We start from the raw sequence: 16,464 nt of genomic DNA on the forward strand, positions 1-16,464 counted from the left end.
TCATGAACAATTGAAGATGTCCGCTGCTATTTGTTCTTTTAAGACTTCAGTTTTGTAAATGCATTTTTTCGAGCTTCTCCCTCTAATTTTGCATAATTATAATCCTAATGAATGTTTTCATAATGTCATTTTGCAGTAGCATTCTTCAAAGTTGCAATTGTGAGGTCACACAACAAGCAAAACATTTTATCCTTGGTTGGAATCATAAAGTAATCTTCCTCTTATTTTTCAATAAAAGACCGATTTGTTCTTGCACTGTTCTTGCTTTTTTTAGGGAGAAGTTAAATTTTGACACTAATTGAAAATTAGACATTAATAGAAAACCATGACATACATTATAATACAAAAACTTACAGTCAATTGATTTTTACTGTCACAAAAAAAAATCTGTTCTGTGTTTTTATTTATTTAATGATTTTGTTTTGTTGTTATTTGTCAATAAATTTCTACAGTACCAGCTTTTACAAGTTAAAAAATTTTTTCCCTTAATTAACATTTGCATTCATACACTTTACTAACTAAAATGTAAAAATAAAGTAATTTATAAATTTCATTATTTTCTCTAAAATATTTTTAAAAATAGCCAAATGCTTAATTTTAGATTTCGGGGCCGCACAAAGAGCGTTTGGGGGCCGCAGGTTCCCCAACCATGGGCTAACCAATTGTGGTAGAAAAAGACGAAACAAAGTTCTATCACAGGAAGTACCACCGTGGCAAATGGCCTCAAAGTCACTGGGTATTCGAAGGAATTGAGCATAACTCCGGAAATTGCTTCGTTGTTAAAGTGGCTGATAGAACAGTTAAAGCACTTCGAGCTTCTATTGGAAGATGGATATTACCTGGCTCATATATCATATCAGATGGATTGGCATCATATGCAAACATCGATAGTTAGAATGACAATGAATAGACGGACGAAGTTATTGTGCACCAGGAGAATTTCGTGAAACTTAACTCTCAAAATATTGAAAATCTGCGGATGCGAGCAAAAAAAAGCAACGTCGACAAAGTGGCACAGGTGATGACTTGTTAGCGAGTTACTGGCATGAATTTGTTGGGAGAAATTCGCTCGTAAACAAGGATTTAATTTTTCATGAAACCTTTAAACTAGTAACATTAAATAAAAAAATATAGGAAAAAAAGATTTATTTCAAATTTATAATAAAGAATTTTTAACTTAGAAATATTCAAAAAATTTGATTTAAAACATATTTTAGGTCTTCACAATTGTTGCATAATTATGCAATGATTATACGCCTTTCTCTTAAATTCCCAAAGTTGCGCCTTTTACTTTTTTAGTTTACGTACGGTTCAGCAGTTAAGCGGCCTAAAATAAATTATTTTTTTACTTAATTAAAATCTACGGTGGAGCAAAATTTTTATGGAACTTAAAGAGAAAAATGAAAATTACTAATTAAGCGTGGAATTAAATTAAACGAAAGGATAATAAAAATTTGATGGAGAAGGAAATTAAATATGGAAGCAATTTTTATAATAGATATACTACTTTCTGTTTTGCTTTTAAAGCGAAAAATAATTGTCAACTTTTTATCTTAAAATATATTTTGAGTCGCAATATAATGTAAAGACGTTTACAAATAAACTTTCTGATATAGCTATAATCTTTTTAGAAATTTATGAAAATGTATACTACAGTGAAAAACATGTTTTAGGAAAAATGTTTGTAATTCGTTTTTAGATGGCACTGCAACAAATTCGTCGTGGGAGACCAAGCGCTCCACAACAATCGTTGACGAAATTACAACAGAACAACAGGTTTCACAAGAAAACTGGCGCTTACTGGATCTCGGAGCCAAAATTAGACAACCACTTTCTGCTCTGCATTGGCTAGCACAGCGAAGATTGATTTAAAATAGTGTTTTTTGAAATAACTGCCAAATTCAATATACTTTGAATTCATATAAAGACGCAACTGACGATTACCGCTGGAAATGCAAAGGTTGCAAGGAAAAGCGAAGTGTCAGGGAGACTTCGTTTTTAGCCAGAGTGGACTTTCCTTACAAACATTAAATTAAATATATGGGTGAAGTCGTAATATATCCCGCAAAGAGATATCCAACATGAAACGGGTATGAATGATGCTTCTCATACATTAGCCAACTTTTGCAGAGATGTATGTGAAGTAGATCTAGAGACTAACCCGGCAGTTATTGGAGGTTTTAACACTGACGGGACTGCAATTGTGGTTGAAATTTCATCGCGGGCAATGGCTACCAGTTCATTGGGTGTTTGGTGGTGTTGAAAGCGTTTCGCGAAAGTGCTTTTTGGTAGAAGTACCAGATTGGTCTGCAGAAAGTCTTCAAAACGATATTACAGAATATTTTATTACAAAATATTTTACGATGTTACAAAATATTTTATCTAGGGCACAATGTTATAAAAACTCTACAGCTGTAAACTACAGCCGAAACCATTTCGCCGTATTTAGAGCCGTAAGCCGGCTTACGGCTCTAGGAAAAAAATATACATGTTATAAAACTTTTTTTTTACACTGGAACATTTTCGGCCGAAGCAATAGAAATTTTGAGCCATAGAAATCTACAAATTTAAAAATAGAAACCATTGGTTCTTTATGTAAACAAAAGAAAAGTTTAAAAAGCTAAAATAAAAAAGAAAGTGAAAGTTTGAGTTCAAATTGATCAAAATGGTGCAGATTACACTGGAACAGAAGGAAGACATTGCTGAGCTGATTAAGCTTAAGAGGGACCAAATTTTGTTACCTTTTGACAAGGAAAAAGGCATTACCAAGAAGTCAAAATCCCCGCCCACTAGGGATTAGCGGATTAAGGGATGAGCGCGTATGTGACGTCAATGCTTAATATAGATGCGCGGTGAGCATGAGCAAAAATATATTTGATTCAGTCGTTGAACAAGCAACAATGGAATTCAGTAACGATTTATTCGATGAAATGAACGAGGAAATGAATGATGAGCTATGATGATGTGTGTATATAACCAAACATTATCATTGTGTGGTATTTTTCTTATATAAGGGTAAAATTCCTATGAGACCACGTGACCATAAGCCGTAGCCTGGTGTTGAGGGTAAGAGGGTTTGGGTATGAGTTAGAGTATGAGGGTTGGTTAAAGACCTGGGTAATGGGTTATTGGGGTATTGGTAAGTAGTGAGGTAAGCAAGAACTGGGGTTAAGTGTTGGGTAAGTAGTTTATTAATGTAAAAAAAAAATCAGTGTTGCATATAGATAAATATATTGTTAATATATATAGTAGAACAAAAAAATAGTATACAACGGTGTTGTTCGTATACAGATTTAACATCAAATAATTAGCCTCGAGGTACAAGTTTCAATATAATATTCAATTGGTAAAGCGGTGAAACCGGTTTTGCTATGTGATGTAACATAAGCGGATTAAGTGATGTAAAATATGTATTAATTTTGCTATTGGTGCGTTTGGTTTAATCCGGATTAGCGTTTTACGCATATATAGCAAAACAAAAAATAAATTACGATGTGTATTTTATTACGATGGCAAAACCAAATAAAATAATATCAAAAAAAATCTGGTCTGTTATGAAAGTTGTGAAAAATTGTAATACATACAAAGTATTACACGTTAATTTATGCGAAATGTGTTTGCATAAATTTAATAAAGTAAGTAACAGACAAAAAAAATTTAATATATTTTGAATTATTTTTATTGTAAGTTAATAATTTTTTATTTTTTTATTGTAGATATTGTTTGACGTAATTTACAATGCTATAAATCCGAAAAGAAGACGATCAATTCCGTTGTCAAATATAAATTTGAACGATGTTTGTGACTATTTTATTGAACATTCTAGCGATTATATATGTGTTAACAATTCAATTGTATATAATAACATACAAAACAAGTAAATCTGGTTTTTTAATTGTTTGTAATAAAAAAATAAAGTATAAAAGCATTTGATGTTTTTAAATTGTTGTTTATTTTAAAAAACTTAAAGTGTGAAGGTATTTTTCAACAATATGGGTTCAAATATGAAGACCACAATGGAAAAAACGGCAGTCACATTTTTATAATTTTTCAGTTATGGCCCTTGGGTAATAAAGCATTGAAAAATACTTCTTTTAAGCCAAGTTTCAAATGAAAAAACCGATATAGTCTATGGTAAAATGGAATAAGAAAATATGGTATACAATGGAAAAAACAGCAGTGTCCACCAGTGACAAGGAAAGAAAAGGCAGGGTCCATATAATAACGTTATATGTGACTCTGCCGTTTTGATTTCCATTGTGATCTTCATATATTTAATTATTTCATAATTATTATTTGCTACACTTAATGGCTTTTTTATCTATAATATAATTCCTACAGAAATGCTTAATGTTTAACGTTTAACGTCGTTTCGTCATTAGTTCCTAGGCTTTGAATTAGTTACTAGGCTTTTGAAAAGCGCGTTCTTCAAATGCACGCGGCAATTGGAGAAAGATCTTTTGAACGAGTTAAAACTTTTTTCCTTTTGGAATTTAGTTATTAGTTTAGATATATTACATAAAGAATCATATTAATCAATTATATATCATATTACAATTGAAGTAAGTATTTGAAATAGTTATATACACATTTTGGCGCTAGTGCACTTTCGCACCCCCCTTTTTTTATTGCAGATTATGATAGAGAATTTTATGCTGATTCAGAAAAATATAAAAACATAGACTTGAAAATCAACGGAAAGTGCTCTAATTCGAAGTCAAAGTTGTAAAAAATCCCTATAAAAACCCTAATATTCGCCATTTTTTTCAAAACGCTTTCAATTTTAACGAAAATTAATTATCGTCACATTGCGCAATAAACAAACCTGGTTTCCATCAGCGTTAGCATTATTATTTTAAAGTATTATAACGAAATGAAATTAATGGAAGATTTCAAATAAAGGTTGAACGTAGAATGTGAAAATGTAGACAAATTGATGAATAATTATTATTGTATTGCCCTATCCCTATCCCTATTCCTATCCTTATCCCTATCCCTAACCCTTACCTTGACCCTAACCGCCTATCCAACCAGCTTTATTGTGAAATATAAATCGTACTGTTATAATAAAATAATTGCGCATGCATGTACAATATTGCGCTCTGAGTAGCTTATGGCTATGTAGAGCGCATTGCGCTCTACGAAGACACTTCGGAAAAACATACTTCAACGACTTTTTTAACGTATAAACCATGCTATTAACGTATTACTTTTGTAAGCTAAAAGATCATTAACTGATTATTCTCAAAATGGCGAATATTAGGGTTTTCAGTGGGATTTTTTACAACTTTGACTTCGAATTAGAGCACTTTCCGTTGATTTTCAGGTCCATGTTTTTACATTTTTCTGAATCAGCATAAAATTCTCTATCATAATCTGCAATAAAAAAAGGGGGGGTGCGAAAGTGCACTAGCGCCCACATTTTTATCAGATAAAGTAGATAGAATTAAAATTTTTATTAGATAAAGTAGAAAGGATTTAAAGTAGAAAGGATTTTAATTTTTTAAATCGTTTACATTTTGTTTGGTTTAGTTTTTCTTTTAGCAGTTTTATTTTTATTATTTTATTTTTTGGAAAGAAAATAGGGGTATGGATATTATTTAAAGTTATACTAATGCTATTTCCATAAAAGGGTTATTAATACTTTGAAATTTCTGTGATGCTATTAACTATTTTTGTTCTTTTTTAGGAAATTTAGAAATATAAATTAAAATTTTGTGCCAACACTGACAACGCATGTCACATGTTAATGTATGTAAAGGTTAAATTTTGTTATGAGGATTACAGTTCTTATGAAAGAAAAAAAAAAAAAAAAAAAAAAAAAACAGAAGAAGGTAAAGAGTATTGTTTGTAAATATATATTTTGTTTACTTTGAATCTTTTTAAATTTTCTTGCATCATTTTTAAAATTTTTGTTTGCATACGTTTATTGTTTGCATATATGCTTTTTTGATATGTATGTGTATGTGGTAATAAGTGCTTTATAGTTGTTTTATCAATGTGTTTTTATAATAATGTAAAGTGTTTTTTTACTGTTTGTGTATGTGTTAATATGTGTTATATAATTGTTTTAAAATTGTGTTTAAATATGTATATAAGGAATATATTTAACCTTATATACATATTTAAACACGTTTATTGTGTTTATAGTTGGAACATATGTTTATATTATGTTGTTTCTGTGTTTTCAAAGTACTGTGACTTAGTAAACATCTACCTGAAAATCAATTAGTGTATATTAGAGAAGGAGCAGAACAAATGGCTTAAGATTGTGCAGCTCAACGTGATACGCACCTAACGGGATGGCTTAAGTTAAATACTGAAAATGAAAGAGCACATTGCTATTCTTATGTAGACATTCCTTATCACTTTATATTTGATGATAAACATTGTAAATGGAAGGTTAGACAAAGGGGTGGTAATAAGGTGATAGTAAGAATGTATAAAGTTAATCCAACTGGAGAATTGTTTTTTCTTAGACTGTTACTTTTGTAAGCAAAAGGAGCAACATCTTGGGAGGATGTGCGTACTGTTAATGGTATTGTCTTTAAAACGTTTCGTGAAGCATGTGTTTTGAAAAGTCTGTTGCAAGATGACACTGAATGGCAGAATACACTTTCTGAGGCGGTTTTAACATGTACGCCAAAGCAAAAAAGACAGTTGTTTTCAATTATTTTGACCTTTTGTGAATCTGACAATCCTTTACATCTCTGGAATACATGCAAAGCTTTTATGATGGAAGATTTCATTCACCGCTCAGTCCCACTTCTAATAGCTGAACAAGCTACTCTTCATCAAATTGAAAAGATTATTAATCAAAGTGGTAAAATGCTGACTGATTACAATTTGCCTGTTATTGATGAGTTTATTGGCTTAAATCTAGAAAATTTTGATGAAAATGTTCAACAACTGAAATAGTAGAATTGTGTATAAACACAACCAGCTGAAATAGTAGAATTGTGTGTAAAATGTTCTTTGCATTGGCAATGGGTGCAGAAGTTTGCATTAACTGAAAATGTGAGAGTACAAGATGGGGAAGGTGAATTTTCCCAATGGCTACTAAAACTTGGGTATGGAACAATACCTGTCAAAGAGGAGGATCCTTTTAAACGATGCATTAAAATACCAAATCAGTGCATTATTAGAGAAAATGAATCAGTTGTTGAAAAGATTTTATGGAGATGCTGATCAAAATGATTATTCTAAATGCGTGATTTTAACACCAACTAATGTTGATTCATTATCAATGAAGAAGTGCTTGAATGTCTGCCGGGTGAGGTATAAATTCATTTAAGTGCTGATCAAATTGATACTGATGACCTTAATGAAAGAAATGATTTTCCTGTTGAGTTTTTGAACAGCTTAACTCCTTCAGGTATGCTACCTCATTGTTTAAAATTGAAATTTTGTTGTGTAATTATGCTACTTAAAAATTAAGATCTCAAAGCTGGGTTATGCTATGGTACTCGAATGAAAGTTTGTGCTCTTCAAAATAATTATATTGATGCAGAGGTTTTGACAGGTGTTTCTGGTGGTAAACAGGTTTTTGATCCTCGAATTCAGTTGGCTCCATCAGAATTTAAGTTACCTTTTGTTCTGAAACGTCGTCAGTTTCCTGTCAGATTGGCTTATTCAATGACAATTAATAAAAGTCAAGGTCAAACATTTGATAGAGTTGGGGCATATCTCAAAAAACCGTGTTTCTCTCATGGTCAACTATATGTTACATGTTCAAGAACTAGAGCATTTTATTTTTGTTTTTCAAAATTGATAAACATCTCATTCAAGGTATGGTAGGTTATAAATGTTACACAAATAATGTTATATTTTTTTAAATATTTTAATTTTTTTTTTCATAGTTTTTGATAAATATACCTGTCATTTAATGTGTTTATATGTGTTATAATATGTTTATATGTGTTATATGTAACCATATTTGTTTGTAGCTGTATATACGTTTAAATTATGTTGTTTCCATGTTTTCAAAGTGGTGTGAGTTGGCATTATATTGAGCAAGATTGATAACCTTGCCAGCCAAGCAGTGTACTTATAGCAGAGGTGTGACTTGGCAACATTTAGTGCCAGGCGGTGTTACTGCTTTAGAGCTAGGTGTTGTCTAGCCTTTTTAAATTATTCTGTAAATACATAATAATGTCTGTTAATGTTTAGGGTAATGTGTATAAGAGAGTATGCAATCTTGATCTTTAAATCTAGGGTGTTTTAATGTCCTAAATTTGAAGTAATTGAATAACTAATATTGAACATAAAAACAAATATACTTTTATGTATTTATATGTTTAGTAAAAAGATAAATATATAGTTAACTTTAAATTGGTTTTCTAATTTTGCCTTTCATATTTTAATTTGGTTTGTTATTTTCGCTGGATTTTAAGATCAAGGGTGTAAATATTGTATTGTGTTATTGCTGTGATGTTTTGTGTTGATAGACTGCTTGGCTTACCTTCACGTTGGTGTCTATTGTTAAAAATGAATAATAGGTAGTTTCATTATTGGAACTTACTGCTTTTATTTATTTAGTAAAAGCCAAGACAACATTATGCTAAAAATGCAGTTTATATCTTAATTTGATTTTTTTTTTTTTTTATATTAGTATTGTTAATCCTTTTGCACTTCGAAACAGATTTTATAGATACATTTTCGAAATATTTTTATAATAACTGCCATCTCAAAATAGCTTACTATAAATAGGTAAATCGATTTTCAGTTTTTATGTGGTGTTTTTTTTTTCTTAAAGATTTACGATTGACGCATTTATACGATTTATAAAAAAAAACCTTTTATTGTTAATAACCTTTTATTGTAAATTTTTGTCAGTTAAAATGATATAAATATATGCAATTAGTTCAGTTTTTTTTTAATTTTCTCTATTTTATGCCTAATAATTTGTTGTACTTAACTTAGGGGATCTTTTTAAACGGGGGGGGGGGGGGGTGAAGATTTTAGTTTTGCGCATTTGTCAAATATCGAGTTACTTAAATTTTGTAAGGTGTTTAACTAATTAATTAGCTTAGTTTGCATTTGCAACACTTTTGAGGAAAGAAAAAATTCTTATATATGTTAAATTCTTATATATATTAAAAAGAAAAAATTCTTATACATGTAAATCATTGTTTTACATTTTATTATTCTGGTGAAAGGTCTCCATCAAAAATTTGATTACTCTTAATAAGAATAATTCTATTCTCCTGACCACCATTTAGGCAAAAACGGGGGAGGGAGGTCCTTTACTAAAAACTATTGAAACAAAGAGGGCATATATAAAAATGGTCAGATTAGTGCCATATATAGTAATGGTCAAATGATCAGTTATTTTTAATAAATTTATTTAGTTGTGTGTATTTGACGTTCTAAAGTCAATTTCCTTTTTTTTAAAGAAACATGTATCAAGGGGATACCAAAAAATTATTAACTCATGTATAATTTACGTTCGCTCTGTAATAATCTTATTAAAGTTCATGTTATAAAAAATTTTACCAGAATTTAGCTTTACTTTTTCGTCAATTTAAAGCATGACGAAGTGATATTATTTTGTGTCAGTAACTAAAAACGTACTGTTTTGAACTTAGCAATGCCTAGGAAAATGATTCTACTTTACACTAATATGACCTATGTCAGTTGTAAATTACTCAATGTTAAATAATTGGTAAATTATTTTACCTCCGCTTACTTTTTTTAATTTTACAGATGGCTTAATTTTTTCAATTTGAAGGCGTTTTTCTAATTGGGTATTAGTTAAGGTTTCGCAACTTTTAATTGTGGACAACAGCCACACTAAATAACAGACCGACCATAACCCGTATTACGGGTTGCTTTTTGCTAGTTTTAAAATACTTTTTGAGCACGTAAACACCTATGCCTCCGCCTTTTTTATTGCTTCCTCGTGGTTGGCTAATTAGTTTGTAATTTGCCAAACTATAATTAGAATTCAACTCTAGAGGACATTCTGAATCATGCCAAGTCTCTGACAGAGATATGACGTCGAACGTGTAATTTATAATAGATAGAAATTCTTTAAACTTTTCAAAATTTTGCCGCATGCTTCTTATGTTTAAGTGTAATATAGAAAGTAAATTTAAATCTTTTTTGATTTTAAAAAGCAGGACTTTGCTAACCTTTTCTCTTTCATAATATGTCCACAATACGCTTACCTTGCCAGGCTCCAGGATGCAAAGTCATCATTGAAGGCCCCAGCGAAGCAATTGCTATTGCACTATTTAACAGCCACCAACTTCACCATCCTCCAAACTCAATTGACATTCATTCAGCCTTCTCAAAGCACAAGGCACCAAAAATGGATCGTCCTCACATTGGCCAGGACATATCTGAAGAAGAGTGGGCAAATTTTATTAGCCGCTGGACATTGTTCAAGAGATGTACAGACATTAGACAAGAGGAGATGACAGCACAGCTGTTTCAGTGCTGTGAAGACGACCTCGGCAACCAACTCCTGAAAGAAAACCCTAAGATAATCAACGAAAACGATAAAACATTTCTTAAAGCAATGAAGAGACTGGCTGTTATCCCAGTAGCCATTAGTGTCAGAAGGGCAGAACTCCTCCAAATGAGACAGGGACACAACGAAAATATTCGGTCATTCTACGCAAAAATGAAGGGTAAGGCTGCTACTTGCAACTACATTGTACAATGCCACTGCCACCCACAAACAACAGTTGATTTTACCGATGCTATCATACGAGATATTGTTGTTGCCGGACTATCAGATGTTGACATCCGTAAAGATGTACTTGGATGGGTCTCCCTTGACACAGCCTCAATCGCAGATATCATTGCTTTTATCGAGGGTAAGGAGATGGCACGAAATTCACTAGGCTGTAGTTCAACAACAGCAGGTGTATCAACTTTCAGGAAACAAAACAAGAGCAATACACACGGTATTAAAGATACTAATGTCACAGCCATATGCCCAGATTGCTCAAAATCTTATAGAATATTTACCGAATCAGCTAGAGGATGGAATACTAAACCTCACAAGTTATGTCTAGACTGCTGGAAGAAGCTTAGATCTCGCAATTCTAAATTGAACAACAGAATTATCCCAAACGATATGAAATTAAATGCCTCTAAAGATGCTGAGGCCAGCGGACTTGTGTTAAAGTTAAGTGCAATGAAGCATTCAAAAACAAAGTCTCTATTGATGCCCAACGTAAAGCCACACTCCACAGAAATAACTCATCACATATTTACCCACGATGGATGGGCCGCAGCTCAATCATTGGTTCATCCTACAATTCAGCTGCGCATGACCACCAACAAATCAGACTATGATGCATTTGGTATCCCATTCCCTTCCCTCACACCGAAATATCTACAAGTTATCACAGATACCGGTGCACAGTCCTGCTTATGGTCCAGGAAAGGGTTTGAGAGTACAGGTTTTAAAGCACAAAATTTAATACCTGTGAAATATAGCATGTCTGCTGCTAACAAAACCCAATTCCGTATTGATGGTGCAGTTCTTGTACGTCTTGAAGGACAACGAACTAATGGCAACAAAATCGAATGCGGTGTAATGGTTTATATCAGTCCAGATGCAAGCGGATTCTACTTATCTAAAGAGGCAATGACCCAACTGGGTATCATCTCTAAAGACTTTCCAGAGATATGTAGTGCCCTCCATGGAGCTATTTACTCAGACCCTCAGACTAAAGTAACTAAAACATTGAGCGAAAACAGCCCAAACCATGCATGTGAGTGCCCCAAAAGAAGCCTTCCACCAAGTGCACCCACTAAACTCCCTTTTGATTGCTCCCCGGGAAACAACGAACGGATGAAAACTTGGCTTCTCGAAAGATATGCTGCCTCAACATTTAACACACGCCCACACCAGATCTTACCTGACATGGAGGGACCTCCAATTAGTATTCTAATTCAGAAAAATGTCAAACCAGTTGCAGCATTCACTCCAGCCACCATACCAATTCATTGGCAAGATCAGGTCGAGAAAGATTTACTTCGTGATGAATCTCTTGGTGTCATTGAAAAGGTACCCCTAGGAGAACCTACCACATGTGCCACAGAATGGTCATCACACGAAAACATGACGGCGGGCCTCGTCGCACTGTCGACCTATCCCCATTAAATAAATATTGCCACAGAGAAACCCATGCAATGAAATCACCATTCCAACTAGCTCGTTCAGTTGATGATGTGTGTTTATAACAAAACTGATTTCAAGTGGTGCATAAATTCTTTCATATTGATAATGAATCGTCATCCTAACACGTGACCTTAGGGTTAGGGTTAGGGTTAGTTAGGGTAATAGATAAAAGAAATCAAAGTGATAAAATAAATATATATTAAAACAAAAAAAATAGGTTAGGGTTAGGGTTAGTTAGGGTAAAAGATAAAAGAAATCAAAGTGATAAAAGAAATCAAAGTGATAAAATAAATCAAAGTGATAAAATAAATCAAAGTGATAAAATAAATATATATTAAAACAAAAAAAAAAAAACTACAATGATGCTGACGGTATATATTTCGTACAGCCAATAAGCAGCCTCTAGGTACAAGTTTCAATATAATACAATGTGATATAACATATGTAAAGCGGTAAAACCGGTTTTGCTATGTGATGTAACTTAATCGGCTTATGTGATGTAAGTTAATTATTAATTTTGCTATTGGCGCGTTTGAGTTAATCCTGATTAGCGTGTTTAGTGTATATAGCGAAATAAATATAATCCATTCAGAACAAGATTCATAACGAGCGCGGAAGCCCTATTCGGTTGTAGTGAAAAATATGGAGTATGAAACTCAAAATTGTCAGGTTAAAGTCGATGCTGTACAGGTGGATTGTGAAGCTCTGTTAAAGGTAGAGGAAACAATTGTGGAAAAAGGGTTGTGAAAGCGTTGTACTTTCATAAAATCAATGTAAGTAATATATTATTAAACAAATTTTTTTTTTTTATTATATAATTATTTATTTTTTTTTATATATTTTTTTTAGGTATTAAAACCGGAAGAAAAAAAATCTGATGAAAATAACGAAAACGGCAAAGTCGATTTTAACGTCGAAAGTAACTCTTGTGAAGATGACATGAATTATGAAGAGGAGTGGTATTTAATGCGAAAAAATTTGAAAAAAATACGTAATACGATTAAGTTGTACGAAAAAAGGGAGCAGAAGTTGCGTAAAAGGTTGAAATACGTGAGGCAACAAAAGAAGAATTATTTAAAGTTTTTGGCGGATTATAATAAATATTTAAATATGTAAACAACGTTTGTGATTATTATTTTTTTTTTTGGATCATTCTATTGATGTTATATTTTTAATAATACTATTGTATATAATAATATAAAAAACTTGTAATTCTGGTTTTTTAATCTTTTAGTTGCACATTGTTTAATTTGATTATAAAAACACTTGCTGAGTATAATTTTTATTCATTTCTCGAAAAAAATATCATGGGATCAAATCATGTACCTTTGCACATACAAGAATCAGTATTATTTGAAAATATACAGCGTGATATTAAGATATTGAAATGTCATGATGATAAAAATATGTTAAGTGTTGAAGATGTAGCGTGGATAAAATCTACTACTGAATATTTATTTAAAAATAAATATTTATGGGCTGAAGATATGGATTATTTTAGAATGCCGTTTTTTATGTGGTATGAACAAACATTTAAATTTTTAAAAGACCGTCATTATCATATACCAAATGTATATGGTGGTTATAATGAAATAAACAATTATGGAATTACAGAAATAGAAAAAAGCAACATGGTGAAAATTTATGGTGAAATGTCTATATGGATAATTTTGTATTGGAATTGTGTTAAATATAGTTTTGGAAAATTTTGGTACGACATTTTTTCTTTAATAAATAATCGTGATTGTTTTAACAGTAATATAGATGATATGTGGAATGACATAAATGAAGTTAAAGAATTTTGTTGGATGATTGTAAATTCAGATAATATAAAATATCACAATTTAAGACATATTTTTATTAAATCGATTGTTAATTTAAATTTTGGTTTAGACAATTTTAATGTAGATAAAAAATATATTGAAAATAGATTTGAGTTATATGTTTTATTACCAATGATGTTTTTTAAAATGTAAACAAGATTTATTTACTGAGATTAATAAAACTTTTACAGCGGGACGTTTTTTTAGTAAATTGTGTAAAATCATCATTTGTATCATTGTGTATTGTATAGTCTTTTTTCGCCAGATCTTGCATACAATATGTTTAAAAAAAAAATTAAAGAGGTATGCAAAGATGATGTTGTTTATATTTTATCGCGTGAATATTATTACATTATAAAGACATGGCGTAAATTGTATCCAAACGCCAAAAAATTTGTATTTTTTAAACAAAATTACGGTATTTGTAATATTGTAACGGAATATAACGAACCGTGTTTTATTGATAAAAATGGTATTTTAAAAAGCATTGCTGTTTAATTAACAAATATTTTACAAGTGTTGTTGTAATATAAAATTTCAGTTTTGTTTATATGACGATAAATGTTTATAAATGTAATTTTTTCATTTAATAAATGTAAAATAAAATCCAATTGGTTTTTGTTTATAAAAATAACTTTGCAATAATTTCCATAAAATCCATACGCTTTGCAAATATATATTATCGTCAATACGACTATAACGGTTGTTGTTAAAAATAACAATAGCATGCAATTGATAAAATCGTTTTTAAATTTAAATTTTCTTTTTGTATTGTGTTTTGGTGGAAACTGTTGTACAATATCAATATTTTCGTCAGTATACTTGGCAGATGAATACATCATTAATAAATATACGGTACAGTGGGAGCGTTGTAATAATATTTTAATTGTTCGATGTTGTGTTTTTCTTCTTGACTAATATTTGTAAAATTTGTACTGTCTTTAATTTTTCTATAATTGTTGTTATAATATTTTTGTCGATCTTCAAATTCTATAATATTTAAATCTTCTTCGTACATAAAAATAGGTATATTATCAATGTCGTCTTTGGATATGTACGCTGACGAATCTAAACTATTTTTTGTTCTATACAAATCGTTATCTTTTAAAAATTTAATTAAGCTGTTGTTTTTTTGTACTTGCTTTTCGTATATACATTTTTGTGAAAATTTATATACCAAACAAAAAGAACATCAAACAGCATACGAAAGATTAAAATTGAAATTGAACATGTCTGATAACATATACGAAAAAGAAATGGCAAAATCAATTGCGACATCATCGGAAAAAAATTTAAATAATCATAATAAAAAAAACAATGCTATTTTTACTGTTATAAAAACAGTGTACGATTTGTAATATTGTTATTAATAAAAAATATTGTTTTTTTAAAACCATTGTTATTTTTACATTTAATAATTTTTTTTTTATTTAGATTAACAAAAAAAATAAATGGAATATTATTATAAAAATATAAAAAAAGAATATCCTAGCGGAACAATTTTTTTGTGTGACAGTTATATATCAAAACAAAAATTCAAAGACGAACAAATTATTCCGACGGATTTTATTGATCAATTTTCAGAAAGCACTGTAGAACTGGAAAAAAGAATAGCAACTTTTACAATCGAATTATTGAACAGAGAAGAACAAGTAAGTTTTAAAAATATAGATAGTTTATGTATTTATCAAAATATTATTGTACTATTATATGCAAAAGATAATTTGGAAAATGGAACATCAAAAATTGTTAAATTTGCCTATACGTCTCTTACTTACACTATTAAAAAGTTGGAAAAGAACATCATGCTTAACGGTATTATCGAAAATAATGCAAAAGAAGCTTTATTATTTTCTGAAAATGGAAGCGGATGGAGATTGATTACGTTAACTACTTTTGTATCGCAATTATTAACTAACATGAATGTTCAAAAAATAAGCAAATTAAAGAAAGATATTATTGGTGGTAAAGACAAATACATCAATGGATTATCGCAAAGAAACATACGAGCTGCAAAAAAACGAATTAAAATGGACAACGACGCTGAAAATATTTCAAATAGTTATTTAAAAAACAATCCATTTTCAAAAAGTAATATGAAGAAAATGATAAAGTTTTTAAAAGAACAAGATCAATTCGATGAAATAAAATTAACACAAAACGAATGGATTGGTAAATGGTGTAGACCAAATCAACAACAAGCAATAATTGACGGAAAAGTTTTATCTATTAAACAAAAGGAAAAAATGATACTTGATTATAGCAGTATATTTCCTTCTGGTCATTGTTTTTATGCCGCACTTCTTACAGGATTAATAGTAAATAAATTAAAAGTACGTAAAATTAAAGATTATGACAACGTCATTCTACAGCAATACGAAAGCGACTTAAATTGTGAAGATCATTTTTTTCAAATATTAAAAAATGGAATGAATAAAGATGACTGGAAAAACAAAAAACGTTATCTATTACAAATAAAATCTTTATGTTTTAATACAACCG

At 30.5% G+C, this 16,464-nt stretch overlaps 1 pseudogene; it reads left to right on the forward strand.

The window, feature by feature from the left end:
• Nucleotides 1-10,150: 10,150 nt before the first annotated feature.
• LOC149894798 (uncharacterized) lies at nucleotides 10,151-12,201 on the forward strand (annotated as a pseudogene).
• Nucleotides 12,202-16,464: the final 4,263 nt, after the last annotated feature.

The sequence above is a fragment of the Hydra viridissima genome, unplaced genomic scaffold (assembly GCF_058129835.1).
Source record: "Hydra viridissima isolate aposymbiotic clone 2 unplaced genomic scaffold, HvirCarnegie_v1 scaffold_1, whole genome shotgun sequence".
In the NCBI taxonomy this organism is placed as follows: Eukaryota; Metazoa; Cnidaria; class Hydrozoa; order Anthoathecata; family Hydridae; genus Hydra; species Hydra viridissima.